We start from the raw sequence: 13,470 nt of genomic DNA, 5'->3' as shown, positions 1-13,470 counted from the left end.
CCATGTGGTTCATTACAACCTGAAGAATTATAGCTAATTGCTATTCATATGTACTGTGCTTCTTTTGGCCACAGTGTATGTGGTCTACATTTATAGTGTAAAGTATTATGTTATGGCTTGTATGTGGACCAAACCCACACACAACTGGTGAGGTGGGGAAATTCAAAGATCCGGATATTACCAGTGAGTGTCATCCTCACTGCTTATTGTGTAGTGCAAGGAATGTGTGTGAAGTAGGATGATGTTTGCAATAACAGGTTCAATGTGCATCCCAATCCCAAATAAATCATATTTCATACAAAGAATACTTCACGACTCAAACTTTCATTTGTTGCATGCTGCATTTGCACCTGACTAACGTTGCCAATCTCTGCTAGACCACATAATAGATGGGCTGACAGAGAAAGCAGGTCCAAAATGGCATATTCTTTTCAAATATTTTTTAGTGGATTCATAGGTGAACATGGCTGGGGATGGTTAACATTCCAAATGCATTTTAGATGCCCAATTCTACTGTAATTACTCACATTGCATTCTCTGTCCACTTAATATGGCTAGCCAACACAGGATGTGTGGATTCACACCACAGTGAAGACAGAATGAGTAAGGGGCATATATTCAAGTGTTTTGGCACAGGGCAGTGTCACAAGGCTTCTTGCTGCACTTCCTTGCATCAAAAGAAAAGGACATGAATGAGCCTTAAATATAAGATATGGTGCAGTTCTGTCCTTTCCCCCTGTGCTGGCGCACAATATGCCAACTAATATGCCATGGTACAAGTGTGTCTAGGTTGCAAGGGATGATTCTTTTTGTGCAAACACCTTCCAGCAAAAAACAATCATAAAAGGCTTTTTCCTCTTTCTTTGTGTGCTGCAGAATGCAGCATACATAGAATAAGGTAAAACGAGGAGAAATAAAGTTATTTCTCCATTTAGCGCCTCCCTTACACCTCTCCTGGGGAGGCTTAGGCTTTTGACGCCTTCCCAGCTTTACGAAATCTTGTAATACTGGGAATGTGTCAAATGCCATGGGTGTTATCTGGGAACATCCACAATAATGCCCATGGCACGCCTCTCGCAGGCTGAGGCAATGCATCAACTTGTGATGCATTGCCTCGATCCATATTTAAAAGGCCATGAAAAGCCATGCAGGGTGGCTTTCTTTGGCCTTGTAAATATAGCACCTGCAGTGTGCACCGCCAGACCATCACTAAAAATGACATTCCGGCAGTGCACAGGGGCTTATAAATAAGCCCAAGACGGTAGCAGGCCCAGATGTCACCATTCCTCACATAGTGATGCATTTGAAGGCCTCACTCATGTTGTCTAATGCCCCATACATAATAGTGGATACATAAACATATCTTTGCCCTGTCCTCTTAACAGAAATGCCAATCCTGGTGTGTCTGACCAGAGGCATGTCTGCACAGCATAGGCATCCAAGAGGCCATTACCCAATCCACCTTTTGGTTGTCTTACCCATGATAGTCTTTATACTTTATACTTTGGACAACAATTACTTGTTCCATCACAAGACACCTGGGCAGATTAAATGTGGAGCATGCATGCATGTTGATATTTATGCTGATGTGCACACAAGGCTACAATAATATCTGACATGTAGGGACAAACACTAGGCTGTGTGGAGCGGCACATGCTATCACATTGGCTGCATGTAATGAACCATGGCATGGTCCAACATGGAATTACATCAGTTCATATAAGAAATGTTTCATACATCTTTTTTTGATGTGACTTAGCTAGCCACCCTCCATTGTTAATTCTAAAACCTGAGACATGGTAAGTCTATGAAGCAATGTGTCCAGATATGTGACCTTTTCATATCAGGTACCCAATGTTGTTACACAAGTGTGTTGAAATGTTTCAACACTCAGTCATCATCCTTTTGTGTTCCTAAAGTCACCCCAAGTGACCAGGGTATGCCCAGACATGGGTCCCTTGCTCACTGTGCACTGGATTCAAGCTAGCCTGGCTGGTGAGGGGTGATATCCCAAAACTGGTCCCAGGGTGCTTGTTTCCAGTCCAGTGAGGTCCTGGCCTTTTCAGTTCAGGCTGGACTGTTCCCATTGGGAAGAGGGTCAAGACGGATTTACATATGGCTGGGTCCAAACTGGGGTGTCATGGGTAGCAAAAGAACAATGCATTAAACCCAGATCTGTGACTGAGGGTGAGTGGTGAAAATGTTCAGCACTCCGTCCTTCATCCTTGCGTTACCCAATGTTGTTACATAACTCATGTACATTGCAGACATTGCTCATCTTACTTTGGCTAATGCCAACGGACTCAAGCCTATTGCAGGCTGCAGAAGGGACACTAATAATGATATGTGTACCATATCATGTGTACACAATAGCCTTGTTCCTAGTCATACTCTGTACTGACATGGTTATACCTGGTGGTATGACACAACCACAGATGCCAGAATCACTTATGCCTTAACAATGCGGCCAGAACCACAACTGTGTCTTTACCATGCATGCCTTTACAATGAATTTAATTGGAAAAGCATTGTTAGTAAAGGAATATGTGGTAACAGCATGCATGGTTGTGTTATTCAACCCCCCTTTAAAAAAAAGAAAAAAACTACATTCCCCCATCCATCCTGAGCCCTAAAATTACTCCCACTTCTAAACCCCCCCAAAAAAACCTGACCCAGGCCCTCCCTGTCCTGAGCCCTAAAACCCCACCCCTGTAAAATAAATCTACCATGATGCCCCTCCCTAAAATCCTGGCCCCTCTTATAAAAAAAAACTACCACGACATGAGCCCTAAAACCTGCCAACACCCCTAAAAATTCAATTACCTCAACACCTCCCACCTGCCCTTAGCCCTAAACCCCCCCCTTACGAACTCCCTCCCCAAACCCTTCCCGCCCTGAGCCCTAAAACTCTGCACCCTGTAAAAAAAAAACTTCCCTGAACCCCCACCCACCCTACACCCTAAATCCTGCCCTACCCCTAAAACTACCCGCAAACAATGCCCCAGCCCCACTTACCTCACCACATTATCTCCTGATCCTTTCTGCTCTGCCCATTCTAACTTCTAAACCGCTCTCTGCCTTAACCATGCATATGCATGGTTTAGCATATGCATGATTATGGCAGACATGCAGCCAGTCGTGGTTAAGGTAAGCATTGTTCTGCTTGCGTGCTAAACGTACGCAAGACTTTGCTGCGTTGTTTAGGCCATTCCCCGTTTATACTTAGATGTGCCAAGATTATGCAATTTGCATTGGCCAACATTTGCTAAGCCTTGGTACTTTGGCATTAGTAAATTTGGAGATGAGAAATATTAGGTTGAGGGATGCTCACTTTATCCTTACAGATAAGTTTTGGGTTTGGGCAATGCCACATGTGAAGTTTAATATGAAATTAATTACCATGATGATTGAACCCGTTCCTAGTTACCCTTTGTCTGACAGATTTTCATTCTATTTAAACAGACAACATGACCTAGGAGCAGAAGAGAGCCCACGTCATCCACGCAGTATGATATTGGCACATCCGACTAGTTGCCAAGGCATTCAAGGGAATGGGAAAATGATTTTTGGAGGAGGGCAGTCAGAAAAAGGTGAGTCACACCCCAAGGACTATCCGAACCTGACAAGCCAAGTACAGCTCAGGATGTCTCAGCGGACCAGGATGGTTCTGCAGAACCTATAGCTGGTACCTCCACCAGTCAGCCCACAGGACCAGCATTGCCCCAGGCACAGACCCCAGGACTAGTCAGCCAATTAGAGCAGATGATGTTTAAAAACATGTCAGACCTCCAGTTCCGGGTGGCAGGACTGGAGTACACAATGGACACAGCCATTCGTTTACTGCAGGATCTGGAGCAGGCTGTGGGCAGACCCCCCACCACCTAAAATGATCCACAGGTAAGCGTTCTGCCCTTCCCCTTTGTTTATAGATTTTTTCAGGAATACTGTTTTTATAGCTTAGTAGAGGGTTAGTTAATGTAGATATAGTGTAGGTATAGTAGTTTTAACATTTTAGATGGGTTGAATACATTTTCTGGGGCTGGGGTGTTTAGGGTGTTTTTGTGCGTGGGGGGTTGATGTGTTGCATATGTGTTTCATTACAAAAAAAATAAAAACAAAATACAAAAGATATATTTGCTTAGGGTTATATGTGTAGGTAGTTTTTGTATAGATATAGTATCTGTAGGTTCTGTATCAAGATGTGTGTTAAGGGCGATAGGGATTAATGTTTAAACTGTTGTGTTATATGTTTAGAGTAGGCTAAATTAAGATAAGGTATTTTTAGATGCTTTTAGGATAATATACTGTTTGGATAGTATTGTTTAGATTAGATGTAGTTTAGTTAATGTAGGTTAAGATAGTGTAGATTAGGTATTTTTATGTAGGCTAAGTTTTATATTTGCAATACATATCTTTGAATCCTACCTCATATTTACTCTGTAGGTATTAGCATATGTGCCTACGTAATGTTAACTACATGCACATGTCAATACTAGCAGTGTTTTTAGACATGTGTGACTTGGTGAAAGGGCTATCGAGAGGAATCTGTCAGGTTGGGCTTTGAATGACATTAGGATTGACAAACACAGTTTTGCCCTGTAATGGAGACAGGCCAAATCATGTTTTCACATTTTATTTCATGCCACATGTATTGGAGGTGTGGTGATGGAAAACCATTGTCACTATTGCGGGGCCTCCGTGGTCACACACTGATTGGCAGGCCCTCATGCACTGAGCCTTCCATCATTTGCTTGACATAGCAGTGTAGTTTGTTGGCTGGTATCCATGAATAGACCCCCACCACTAGTGCTGTGACTTAATTCACCCTCTTCATTGACAGCATGTTACGTGTTGCACTTCACGCTTGGGACCTTGAGTGACTACTTGGAAGATTACATACACATAGGGTTCACATGTTCTATTTCCCTCAGTCTGTGGAGCTTTGTCCATGGCACCATAACACGTGTCCCTTTGGGGAGAAAGTTTTGTTTTTGCTTGACACAATCCACCAGGCTCTATTTAGTCCATACTCCTACAGACATACAACACACAGATTTGAATCAGTGCATTTATTTACATTTGCAACATTTGTAGGATCACAGGCACAGTTTTTACATCATCAACCCTACCCAGTTGTTTTACCATTGAATGTCCAGATAGAGTCCATGGGTGAACCACTGTATGAGGCATGTGGAGGACAGAAGTGTTTTAGTGACAAGAAGAATAAACAAATTGGCAATAGGGAAAATAGGCCACATTAACAGTACACAAATGGGCAAGCTCTAAAGGTGGGACAGAAATTTGAGGACATTACCAGTTGTGACATTTACTGGCATAGTCATAAGCACTGGGCAAGGAGGAAGTGGCATTTTGGCACAGAGAATCTCTACCGGGCAGTTTTACATTGGAAAGAGGTGAAGTCCACATCTTTCTCCTCTGATGTGTGTGGTCCTTCACGTGAGGGAGGTGTAGGTGCTGGAGGTGATGGCAAAGGAGGCACACACACATTAGGGGAAGAAGACATGGATTCTCAGTCTGCAGCAGCATTTCTCTGTGCCAAGAAGTTAAGCAGCACTACACTGAGAAGGGCCTGCTGATTTATCAGCAATGTACCAAGTTTGCGGTGGTAAGCATCCATTGTGGCGATGTGTGTGTCCTTCTTCCACTCCATAGACTCCAGAATCTTTCACATAGATCCCCAACTGTGTGATAATCTAGCTAGTGCCACTTTGGCAGGGCAGTTGTTGACGCCTCTTCCTCATGACGCCAACGATAACAAGCAGGGACTGTTGGATTCTACAGAGCGGAGTGTAGATGCCTTGTACAGCAGATGAGGTGTTCTCATTTGGACTGAGGTACCCATGGACTGCCTCTAAGGTGCCTGCCATGGTCTTCATCCCCACCCACACAACATCTAGCATCTTCCACTGGACTCCTACTGCCGGACAATGGAATTCTATTTGGGGGTCCTTAGAGTCCAGTGATGGATGGTGTGACAGGTGGTGTTTGTTGTGTGCTGGGTGGATTTTCTGGAGACCCCGCAGAACTGTCAGCCCTTCCCACAATCAGAGATGGTGTGTCAATGGAGCCCAGGATTTCTCAGAGGGTGTCTTGATTGAGAATGGGCAGGCTGTTATCCTCGGCTAGACCACCATCCAGGACATAAAGCTGCTAGGGAGGTGCAGGTACATCCTCTGCAATGAGAGAGAGCAATGTTATGGGTGTCCTTTGTGGGTGTTGACATGGGTAAACTGTTTGACAATCTGACTTGCTAATGTTTGACTTTCAATACAACATTATTGTATAGGATGTCTGTTGTATGGAATCTTTGAGCCCACGTTACACTGTAATTGACTTTCATATGGCAGTGTCTCTACATTATCACTACAACCATTGTGTGACCAGACAGACTTTTGGACTCATGGCACATATTGCAACACTGTTACACAGGTCACTGGGCCTACCATTTCTGGATGTAGGAGAAGAGATTGTATACACATCTGTCAAGATGATTTGCTTTGGTTGACATAATGCCTATAGTTATTATGTTTTGACACATTGACCCCACTACTTTTCAGATTGCACCTAAACCCCAGGGTGGCTGCATTCTGTGTGGCAGTATTCAGCCCACTGCTCCTGTGCATGTGATGTGGCTCTGCTCATGAATTTGTTATGGTCCTGCCATCTGCGTTTCACATTGTACACTGTGGGACTCTGCCTTGTTGTGCTGCCTACCACGCACATCAAGCATTCATGTGTTCAAGGGTTGATTTTGTTACACTTATCCTACACAACCCTACACGCATGAGAAAACTTGATAGACTGCAGGAATGTGTGAGAGCATGTATTTCCCATGTAGTTCCTATTTCTGCCCACTCCTTTTGGGTCTATCGTTTTGGACAGTGGGCACTATGGACCAAATCTGAGTCTATGGTCAATGTCACACTAGGTAGTTTTCTAGCACTGATACTCACCCTAGTTGATGCTTGACAGATTTAAGTATCTGCATAGAGTGACACATCCTTCGACTCAGGGCCGCTCACATGTACATGAACATGCCTTCTCTTTCACTCCTTCCTTAGGCCCAGGGATACAACGTACTGCCACATAGTGACATAACCCAGATCATACAATGACTCTCATGTGCCTATAACACCAACAATATGTGTGACCATGTCCAATGTCTAGATCAGAGGTCTTCAAACTGTGGGGCGGGCCCCCCTAAGGGGGCCTCAAGTGCTCCCAGGGGGGGCGCCAAGCTCTGGACAAAAGAAGCATTCTACCGATAACAGGCCTTTGTTTTAAACAAAAGCATGTTATTGCATTTTTAAAAAGATAACAGCACCTAACTGCAATGTTTAAATAGGTCTGGACATATTTAAACATTGCCATCCTTATAAAATATTTGTGAAAAATTCTGAGGGGGGCCCATAGATTTTTATTTTTCAACTGGGGGGGGCGCGGCATTAAGAAGTTTGGAGACCACTGGTCTAGATGTTATTATGGGCTAAGGCTCAAGCTCTACCCCCACATGGTAGTAGTGCTGGAAATTGTGACATGTATCTACCTAGTTTTGCAACATGACTGATGACATCTACCTAAGTCTTCAACCATCACAGACCCCTGCCCTTTGTGTTGTCAGACTATTTTTACATGTCCCTTGACAGATCCATTTTCCGCATCCCCAAACTGAGACATGTGTGGCAAGGTAACATAATTTCCCTTTAGACTCCATCCTGCCAGATGATACATATTTACCCAGGACCACATGACATGTAGGATGTTGTACCCCAATGGGCCCTTCTTTGTCACCCCTTCCCAGCTGCAAAACAAGTGTGACACTGTCAGACACAACAGTGCATATGTATTGGTTAGGATACTGTTAAGAGCAAGTATCCCTTCTAATATCCTTGCTATGTAATGCCTCCCCATTCAGACATGGTGGCAGTTCCACCTACTCAGCCACCACTTACAATGCACTGCACAACCATGGGCCCACCTGGGCCACAGATGATCTTTGGTTTTAACACACATGGTCCTCTGATGTGGATAACTTGCAATTACCCTGACTGTTAGAAATGGGGTCTTTAGTTGGCAGTCAGGTTGTCCCGTGGCCAAGCAAGAACCCTCACTCTAGTCAGGATAAAGGAGAAACACACCTGGTAAACCCCCGTTCACCCCCTTGGTAGCTTGGCACGAGCAGAAAGGCTTAACCCAGAGGCAATGTATAAAGTTTTTGTACCAAAACACACAGTAATACAGTGAAACACTATGAAATGGACACCACACGAGTTTAGAAAAATAGTAAACATTTATCTAAATAAAACAAGTCCAAATATGATAAAACAAATCCACCATACACAATTGAAACTATGACTTTAGCAAATAAAAAAACCAAAATGGTGCCTAGAGGCCCAAAGGCTGCAATCTGATGTTAAAGCCGCATAGTGACTGAGTCGTTTCCCACAATGCAATGCTGCTGGAACCGTTTACGGAGTCAGACAGGCACCCAGACACAGTACCTTAGCAAAATGTGTCAAAAACAGGCCAGTGCCTGGAGTCAGGGAGCGAGGCGTCACTGGACCAGATGCGGCATTGGTTCCGGTGCTGTGGGGCAATAGAGCAAAAGCGTCATGAAGAGGCGTTGAGTCCTTGCTGTGGAGCGGTGGAGGTGAGGCAGCGTAGGTGGAGCGGGGTGGGTCCTGTGGCACCTCTGGCAAATTCGAGGTCCGGCGAAGTCACAATGCTGCGGGTGACCTCATGCAGTTGCGATCACATCACATGGTCACAGGCGCTTCAACGGAGTCGGGTGTCACAAACGTCGGGTGAGGTCCACTGATCCAGGTTCAGGGGGTGTCGTGGGTTTCGTGTTGCGGCATCCTTAGCAAAGTCACACAGAGCTGTCCAGCATTCTTCCACAGGATTTTGACAGAAATTCACTTCCAGGGGCCCATGAACTGGAATGGCACCCTTTGGCAAGCCAGAGTCCCCAGCATGCAGACTCAGAGACTGGTTGGTGAAACCTTTGCTGTCCCTGAGGCTTCAAAAACAGGAGGCACGCTTCGTCCAAGCCCTTGGAGATACCTCTCAAGCAGGACTGCACAACAAAATCCAGTCTTTGTCCTCTTTCACAGGCAGAAGCAGCAACTGCAGGATAGCCCGACAAAGCACAGTCACAGGCAGGGGCAGCACTTCTCAGCTCTTCTTCTGACAGAAGTTCCTCTTGATTCCTGAAGTAATCTAATGTCTGGGGTTTTGGCTCCAATACTTATACCCCTTTCTGCCTTTGAAGTTACCCAACTTCAAAGAAAAGTCTCTGTTGTTTACAGGATCCTGCCTTGCCCAGGCCTGGCCCCAGACGCACACCGGGGGCTGGAGACTGCTTTGTGTGAAGGGAGGCACAGGTCTTTCAGGTGTAAGTAACCACGCATTCCTCCAGCCTAGCCCAGATGGCCCATCAGGATATGTGGGTTGCACACCAGCACCATTTGTGTCACTGTCTAGTGGAGATGCACAGACAGCTCAGCTGTCAGTCTGACCCAGACAAAGAATCCACAAACAGGCAGAGTCACAGAATGGTTTAAGCAAGAAAATGCCCATTTTCTAAAAGTGGCATTTTCAAACTAACAGTCTACAAACCACCTTCACTAAAATATATATTTTTGAAATTGTGAGTTCGGAGACCCCAAACTCCACATTTCTATCTGCTCTCAAAGGGAAACTGCACTTTAAGGATATTTAAAGGCAGCCCTCATGTTAACTTATTAGAGAGATAGGCCCTACAACAGTGAAAACTGAATCTGGCAGTATTTTACTGTTAGGACATGTAAACACATCAGTACATGTCCTACCTTTAATATACACTGCACCCTGCCCATGGGGCTACCTAGGGCCTACCTTACGGGTACCTTACATGAATAGAAAGGGAAGGTTTGGGCCTGGCAAGTCGATTTGGTAGTTTAAAACTGCACACACCTGGTCTGAGATACTCAAGTGGGTGGCACAATCAGTGCTGCTGGCCCACTAGTAGCATTTGATTTAGAGGCCTTGGGCACCTCCTGTGGACTTTACTAGGGACTTATTAGTAAATAAAAAAAACAATTATGGAAAAGCCCATTACACATACAATTTCACATAGGGAGCCTTTACACTTTAGAACTGGTCAGCAGTGGTAAAGTGCTCAGAGTGGCAGAGTAACAAAAACTGCAAAAACAGAGACTAGCACACAGCAACAACCTGGGAAGTATAGGTAAACAGTTAGGGAGACCATGCCAAGAATGCCAGGTCTAACACTGACCTAGTCAAATTCAGTACATGGCATGGGTTTTGGTTGTCCCTACCACGACAGCCGACACCTGTGTGGTCTCATACACATCAGGGCAGCTGTGTGCTATGTATTGGCATGCAAGTCAATGTACTCAAGACTTTTGGTATGTTCCTATGTGTTGATACTTCACATACCCAACACCTGAGCACTGTCTTAGGTGAATAGATTCTCCTTTGACAAGCAAATGCCTTTGATTTCCATAATAGTGCATATTAATGCTTATGGGTCCATGTAAGACACAGTGGCCTCATGGTACAATGTGGCATTCATTGTTAACGTCAGGTTGTATAAGGGTCAGGTGTCCATGCACGCGATGAAGTTCCATCCATGGGACATATGTTGATGCAGCTTCCAATGCCAATACATCACTTTTTGTTGCACACCAGCGGTGCAAACTGCAGACCCATTTCTACAAGAGGACACTTTGCATGTCTTTTTCTGGGCTTGGAGATGTGGAGTGAGGCAAGGCAGCACAAGTTGCTGAGTTGCCTTACTCTGCATCAGAGGGGCATAGCATGGGAGCAGTGGTGGGTTTTCCAATACAACACACGTGTTTAGTTGCATTCCCTGATTTTCAAGCTTTTGTGACCCGGATAATGCCAAAAAGTGTTGCAGCTCCCCAGGAGAGAGATAACAAGGAGTGGTATCTTTCATGATCTGTTTTTTTTCTTTTTCTATGTAGGCAGCATTTTGCCACACACATAGGAAGAGGACAAAGCCTGACGATTGTTTTTGTGCAGAACGGTGTCCCTTCCTGCACAGGGACAAACCTGACTGCAATGCAGGCATCCTTGCAACATAGATGCCAGGGTGCTTGCGCCTGGCCCTCAGCAGCCCAGTGTGCATCAGCGCAGGAGAAGGGAACAGGAATGCATGTCATATTGTTGGTACAGGCAGTTCCTCCCCTTTCCATGTGGCACAGGACAGGGAAGCAAGGTGGCTTGCATTGCTGCCCTGCATCACTGTGCTTGTGATTAGGCCCCCATGTTTTTTACTCTGTATTGTGTGACTTGTAGTTCTGGTGACTCACGTTTTCCATTGCAGTACATGTGCCAGGATGCACAGGGAGGGCTGGACTGGTGATGCTCTTCACTATGTTAAGGATGCATGTGACAGAGCCTGACTGAGCTGTGTGACAAATTATTGGACAGCGTGACATTTCAGTGGTATTTGAAAGGACATGATCCAGATTTCTGACCTGTGCCTTGCAGATAGCACAGTGGAGCACTGGGTCATAGCTATCTGAACTGCACAACATGACATTTTTCCCCCTATTGCCCCTTATTGATATTTAGCCTGTGTCTGTGGTTGTTCCCCGCGTGCTGCACTGTCTTGTCCGGGGTCTCCTGCCACCAACTCGTCTGGGATGACAGCTGCCAACTGCTCCTCCAGCATCCAGCTCCTCCTGGGGTGCAGGGCTCTTTTGGTCTGCATTGCTGCCTTCAAGTTCTTAGCCAGTTTCGCCTTTGTTCAGTGCTTATAATCGTGCCAGCATGTCTTGCAAATAGTAATGGTCCTCTTCGCTTGTCCCACACTGTTGACTTTCTCTCTCCACTATGGACTGCCAAATAGCATCTTTCCTCCCTATTGGCAATTTTGAGGTGACAAAGAGCTGATGTTGGTGCTCTGTCAACTCAGTGATCAAGATGTCATTCTCCTTCTCACTGAAGTTACAATTCCTCTTCCTCTTCCCCTGTGTGTCTGACTGGACATACTGGCTGGTGCTGAGATTGTTATCTCTGCTGCTACTGCCTGCTGCTTGGTCCATGGCTGCCATTTGTGAAGTGTGCCATTCTTCTCCAAACAAAGTGTAATTTTTTGTAATTTTTGGTGCATTCCACATTCAAAAGTGATTCCAGGCCGATTTGCATCACTGTATGTGCCACAAGTCTGCCCTGTGCCACTTTTGCAACAGTAGCGTCAGATTTCGCTACGATATGGTGCAAATGGAAGCATAATTTTTTTCACACAGCCAGGATCCTTATGCCATGGTGCTCAGTTCTTTAAATATGACGCATCCATGGTGTAGGATTCTGATGTACTGAAGCACAAGTTATTTTGACACATTGCTAATGCAATGCAGCGATGCATAATTTCTTGTAAATATGGCCCTAACTCTTTCGTTTAATAAACTTTGGGGAGGTGCATAGATTAGAAGGTTCAGGTTCACGACACCAAAATAATATAAATATACTTTAGAGGAATTTCCTAAATTTAAACAAAAACTTTGCAAATCCTAAATATATATACACCTAAAATAATTGAATATATTTTTTATATCAGAATTGCACAAATTGCATTTCAATGTATATAATAAATACATGTTTAAATTAAACACTGTTCCTCAACTCATCAGCCTATAAAATACAGAAAAAGAAAAGAAAAGTTATGGAATATGTTATGAAAACATTATTTTAATTGTATTTAATTATTACATTTCAGGCTTTGGTGTCTTTCAACTTCAGAAATAAATACATAAAATTACAAATTTGCAAATATATAACCATATGAAACATTTAACAATGCACTTTAAAATTATCACTATTCATTCAAATCCCAGTGTACCCCACAATTCATAAAAAAAATAAAACATATATAAACATTATTTCCAAATAATTAATGTGCATAATTAATAAATTAATCAATATATGTCCCCCAATAAACTGTAGAATTTGAAATTTAAATTCATGCATTTATGCAAGTATGGTTGTCTTACCACCTGCCTTAGAGGTCATGGAAAGGGGTTACTAGCTAGGTAAAGGACCTCACTAAGATTCGACTACCATTTCACCATCAGTTGCCCTAATTCAGCCCACCTTTGACTATAGTGACTCGGTCCAGTCAGGTACGGTTATTTCTCTTTTGATGGCATCAAGAATCTTGCTGGCCACTAGACAAAAGTCTTCACTTTCTATCCTGTGAAGTCACAATGGCTTAATAAGGTTTGTTAAATGTACATAATGAAATCCCCTGTGGTGTTTAAGCAGAAATAGTGTATGAGATTTTTGCTTATTGCCCACTATGATATGTTCCATAGGACATTATTTGTCACTTGGTTTGTCATGAATACTGGTACTCTGCTGCTTGTACACATTCCATTATTTGATCTGTATAGTTTGCTGAATTACGTGTTATTCATCTTT

Source organism: Pleurodeles waltl, chromosome 1_2 (genome assembly GCF_031143425.1).
Source record: "Pleurodeles waltl isolate 20211129_DDA chromosome 1_2, aPleWal1.hap1.20221129, whole genome shotgun sequence".
Taxonomy (NCBI): Eukaryota; Metazoa; Chordata; class Amphibia; order Caudata; family Salamandridae; genus Pleurodeles; species Pleurodeles waltl.
This window is presented reverse-complemented; position numbering follows the sequence as displayed.